Consider the following 6,000-nt stretch of genomic DNA (forward strand, 5'->3'; position numbering starts at 1 on the left):
CTCCTCCTCCAGCAGGCTCTCTCTCTCTCCCCAGGATGGCAGGAGGACCGGCCCAAACATAGCACCAGGCTGGGAGCATGAGTGGCTGGTCTCTAACAGGACATTTGTGAGGGGCCCAGGGAAAAATGTACAAGAGGCAGCAAGGGTTTATCAATAATCTTTCCAAATGACCAATGTTTTATTTTCCTGACTTTTTTCTTTTGCCTGTTTTCTGTTTCATTGCTTACCATTCTTATTATTTTCTTCCTTCTACCTACTTTGGGTTTAATCTGCTCAGTTTTTCCTACCTTCTGGAGGTGGAGGCGTTATTCATTATTTCACACCTTTCTTCTTTTCGCTCGGAAACATTTAAAGCTGTAAATCCTCTTCTCCGTCCTGCTTCAGCTTCACAATGCCAATTTTTTTATGTATGTTTTCATTACCATTTAGTTCAAAATGTTTTCTTATTTCCCTTGTGATTTCATCTTTGGCGCATGAGCAGTTTGGAACTGCATTCTTTATTTCCAAATATTTGGGCATTTTCTATATATCTTGTTGTTATAGATTTTTTTTAAGATTTTATTTATTTATTTGAGAGAGAGAGAGAGCACAAGCAGGGGAAGCGGCAGGCAGAGAGAGAAGCAGATTCCCCGCTGAGCAAGGAGCCCGACGTGGGACTCGATCCCAGCATCCTTGGATCATGACCTGAGCTGAAGGCAGACACTTAACCAACTGAGCCACCCAGGTGACCCTTGTTATAGATTTCTAATTAAATTCCACTATGCTCAGAGAATATACTCCCACTTCTGTAAACAAACTTCAGGCTTTTTTTTTTTTAATTAGTTTTAGAGGTAGAATTTAGTGATTCATCAGTTGCAGCTAACACCCAGTGCCCATTACATCATGTGCTCTCCTTAATGTCTATCACCCAGTTACCCCAACCCTCCACCCCTCTCCCCTCCAGCAACCCTCAGTTTGTTTCCTAGAGTTCAGCATCTCTTACGGTTTGCCGCCCTCTCAATTTTCATCTTGTTTTATTTTTCCTTCCCTTCCCTTATGTTCATCTGTTTTGTTTCTTATTTTCCACATATGAGTGAAATCATATGGTATTTGTCTTCCTCTGACTGAGTTCACTTAGCATAATACCCTCTGGTTCCATCCACGTCATTGCAAATGGCAAGATTTCATTTTTTTTGATGGCTAATATTCCATTGTGTGTGTGTGTGTGTGTGTGTGTGTGTGTGTGTGTATGACATTTTCTTTATCCATTCATCTGTCAGCAGACATTTAGGCTCTTTCCAAAGTTTGGCTATTGTGGACTTTGCTGCTATAAACAGTGGGGTGCAAGTGTCCCTTTGAATCACTATGTATGTATCCTTTGGGTAAATGCCTAGTAGTGCAATTGCTGGGTTGTAGGGTAGCTCTATTTTTAACATCTTGAGGAACCTCCATACTGTTTTCCAGAGTGGCTGCACCAGCTTGCATTCCCACCAACAGTGTAGGAGGGTTCCCCTTTCTCCGCATCCTTGCCAACATCTGTCGTTTCCTGACTTGTTAGTGTTAGCCATTCTGACCGGTGTGAGGTGGTATCTCATTGTGGCTTTGATTTGGATTTCCTTGATTCAGGCCTTTTTCAAAGTCAAGTGCCATATGTATTGTATTTATGTTAACTATTTAACATGTGTAAAACTGTGCTTTTACTCTGTTCCTATTTCTTTTTTGTGTGTGTTTCAGTGGTGTGCCCCAACTCCATCTTCCCCAAGCCCTGTGGTTTTTATTGCATGATTTTGCAGCGTGCAATTGTTTTCTAAGAATGCACACATCATGGTCTTGCAGAACTAACCGTACCACAATTTGTTTATCCACTCACCACTTGATGGACATTTGTGTACTATTTTGAATGAAGTTTGGGATATATGTGTGTGTGTGTGTGTGTGTGTGTGTGTGTATACATCTGATGTATATATCTATGTATATACATGAAAAATATATATATATTTATTTTTATTTATTTTATTTATTTCTTTCTTTTAGGCTCCTTGCCCAACCTGGTGCTTGAACTCAGGACCCTGAGATCAAGAGTCACATGCTCTATCAAACTGAGCCAGCCAGGTGCCCCCGTTTGGGGATATTTTAAATAAAACTGTTATAAAGACTGTGTACAAGTCTTTGGACATAGAGATGAAAATTGTGGGAAATCAGAGGGAGCAAATGTAAAGGTCCTGAGCCTTGTGGGTAGAGCCTTGACCATGTCTTCATAGAGGAGAACTTGGTGAGGAGCTCACTTTTCATTTGCACGCCAAGCTCCCTGGCTACCTGTTGTATTCAGTGCCACCAAGACCTGCTCTTAACTCTTTTTAATTCTAATAGAGTCATCAGGAAAGATAATGGGGAAAAGGAAAATTTTAATTTCTTTTAGAAGCAAAATTATAGAGTTCAATACACTTAGGTATGTAATATGTCTGTTATTTTCTTACCAATTTGTTCTTGATATATGATGAATATTAATCCTTATATAAATCGTGTGTATTTTTTCTAAAATTGAAGAAATAGAGATGTTTGGGTGGCTCAGTCAGTTAAGTGTCTGACTTTTGATTTCGGCTCAGGTCATGATCTCAGGGTCATGAGATCAAGCCCCGTGTCAGGTTCTGCGTTCAGCTGAGAGTCTGCTTGAAGATTCACTCTCGCTCTCTAAAATAAATAGATATATCTTTAGAAATAAATCAGTAGATAAAATGGAAAAAGTAGTTGTGGATTCCCCGTGTAAATTGTGGAGTTCTGGTCCCATCCTCTGAGTAATTGTCCTCTTTTATTTTCCAGCATTAGGCAGTCTCACTGCCCTATGTTGTCTTGGAATTTTCTGTGTCATTTAACAAGGTGTTGGCTGGGATTTATCTTCTTGCAAAGTTTTTGTCTCGTTCAAAAAAAGACAATGCCATAGACCCCTTCAGCTAAGATACCCCCTGATGATGGCAGGACTAGCCCTCTACCTCTCCCCATCACTCCCTTCTATTGAGGCAGGAGACTGAAGAGAGGGGACAGGAGAGAATCATTGCCCAGAGCAGGAAGTATTATAGTTTCACTGGTCCCCTAAAGGTGGATGAGACAACTCCAAAGGAAATATTTGTAGAAACTGGGGTGCCATCCGGGAAAGAGGGAGTCTTCTCACTATTTAGCTAGGGTCTACCTAGACAGCATATTTGTTGCCGTGCCCTGAGTATATATCTGAGTAGGGGAAGGGAGACAGATGGCAAGCAGAGAGACTGCCTACACTCTGACTTTTGGCTTGTTAAGCATAAGCAAAGTGAAGATGCAGTAACAGGTAGAGGGACTCAAATCGTCTTCCTTTTGCACACCATGACAATGATCTCCTGGTTAGCTGGGCCCAGAGTGCCCACATCATAGAACAGGGAATGCCAGGTTAAGTCTGTTCCAGGTACAACCACACCTTGAGAGACAGGGGTCTGGTGGTTAAGGGCGTGGGACATGAACATCCCAGCACGGCTAACTGATAGCCATGTAGAAGTTAACCTAACCTCCCTGAACTTCTGCTTCCTCATCTGTCAACTGGCACAAGAACAGAATAGGCATCACGGTAGTTATCTGAGGACAAAACGAGCCAATGCCTGAAAGTTCTTAATTCAAATTAAATTCAATAAATGTAAGTTACTATTCTTAAGAAAGCTTGATTTATTTAAAAAATGCAAAGATGCATATGAAAGAATGTCTTGCTCTTTTGTTCATGTCAAGTGCTGATTTTATTTTAGAGAACATAGATTATGGTTTAATCTAAACATACATTTCAGCTCTGGCTTTTCCGGTTGATAATCTCCATTGTAAGGTGAGCTGTCATTACAGATTACAGTGGGATGTTCTCTTTCTCTCTTTTTTTTTTATTAACATATAATGTATTATTTGTTTCAGGGGTACAAGTCTGTGTTTCATCAGTCTTACACAATTCACAGCGCTCACCATAGCCCATACCCTTCCCATTTCTTTTTCTGTCTTTTCTCACTTCTCTGATTTTCTTCAACTTCCCCTTTCATCCCAAGAAAACAAGCAACACAATGGCTAGCAGGTCTAGGCTTTCTTTTAAACCAATGAAAGCATCTTTGTTATTCACAAGGTTAAAACATAGTGCATAGACCAAATTCTTTTTTTTTTTTTTTTTTTTTTTTTTTTTAAAGATTTTATTTATTTATTAGAGAGAGAGAATGAGAGATAGAGAGCATGAGAGGGAAGAGGGTCAGAGGGAGAAGCAGACTCCCCGCCAAACAGGGAGCCCGATGTGGGACTCGATCCCGGGACTCCAGGATCATGACCTGAGCCGAAGGCAGTCGCTTAACCAACTGAGCCACCCAGGCGCCCGCATAGACCAAATTCTTGTTGAAAAAATAGGTATTTAAAAATTCTTGTTTGTTGATGGATTTGGTCAAATATCTATTTTTTAAAATTTTTTATTGTTATTTTTTTATTTTTTATCGTTATGTTAATCACCATACATTACATCATTAGTTTTTGATGTTGTGTTCCATGATTCATTGTTTGTGCATAACACCCAGTGCTCCACGCAGAACGTGCCCTCTTTAATACCCATCACCAGGCTAACCCATCCCCCCCACCCCCTCCCCTCTAGAACCCTCAGTTTGTTTTTCAGAGTCCATCGTCTCTCATGGTTCGTCTCCCCCTCCGACTTACTCCCCTTCATTCTTCCCCTCCTGCTATCTTCTTCTTCTTCTTCTTTTTTTCTTAACATATATTACATTATTTGTTGCAGAGGTACAGATCTGTCATTCAACAGGCTTGCACAATTCACAGCACTCACCATAGCACATACCCTCCCCAATGTCTATCACCCAGCCACCCCATCCCTCCCACCCCCCACCACTCCAGCAACCCTCAGTTTGTTTCCTGAGATTAAGAATTCCTCCTATCAGTGAGGTCATACCATACATGTCTTTCTCTGATTGACTTATTTCACTCAGCATAATACCCTCCGGTTCCATCCATGTCATTGCAAATGGCAAGATCTCATTCCTTTTGATGGCTGCATAATATTCCATTGTGTATATATAGATTTGGTCAAATATCTAAAGAGAAAATTTAGTACAATCATTCAATATCACCTTGAATGCCATGCGCTATGGGATTTCTTAGAGAGACCATTCAATGAAAACGTAATTCAAAATAAAAATAAAGATGAAATAATTAAAATAAATTAAAATTTAAGTATGGAAGGCTCCAGAGTTTGGTTAGTGGGAGGTGGGGTTTAAACCCATAGAAGAGGTAGCTCCTGGGGTTCCAAGTGCTGTTCTTCTGGCTTAGGTCCCTGCTCCTCAATCTACTGATTGATTTGGCTCTTTCTTTCTAGACCCCTCAGATTCAACTCCAGGTTCATGATGGACCCAGGCATCACTGGGGTTGGCATAGACCAGTTGGTCTCTTTTAGTCAAGCTAAATGGATGGAGAAGACAGAAGGATTCAGGAGGACATAGACAGCAGGGAAATTTCTGGGCCCACAGTGGCCCTTCCTTCCCTCTTTCTGACTTGACATCTCAGGGTCTATCACTTGCTTAGCTATCAGCTCTCATACTTGAGGGCCCCCAATTTCCTTGACAGTTTCATGGGGATCTCCTCCTAACAGTTTCTCTTCTGCTGTCACTTCCTCCCCCCTCTTCTGTACTTGGCGAGCTGCTTCTGGCTCCTTCCTGGCCCCGGAGTAGCTCAGAAAAGAGCTGAGGGTCTCTTCTGTACTTGTAATGGGCCAGAGATCTGGGTAGTCCCAGGATGGTGTCCCGTCTACCTCCCTATACCAATGGGGACTGCTTTTTCCCCCAGGGCTTCCCCAGTTTCTCACCAGGAGTGAGTAGGAGGAGTGCCCTTACATGTCATTGAGCTTAGAGCACCGGCTGTCAGTTTCTTAAGAGTCTGCTACAAAATCTTGAGGGATCCTCTGGTGGGTGTAAGGGAAGTAGCAGGAGGCTGGAGAGTTAACACCAACTGTAGGAGAAGGCACAGCAT

The sequence above is a fragment of the Zalophus californianus genome, chromosome 16 (genome assembly GCF_009762305.2).
Source record: "Zalophus californianus isolate mZalCal1 chromosome 16, mZalCal1.pri.v2, whole genome shotgun sequence".
Taxonomy (NCBI): Eukaryota; Metazoa; Chordata; class Mammalia; order Carnivora; family Otariidae; genus Zalophus; species Zalophus californianus.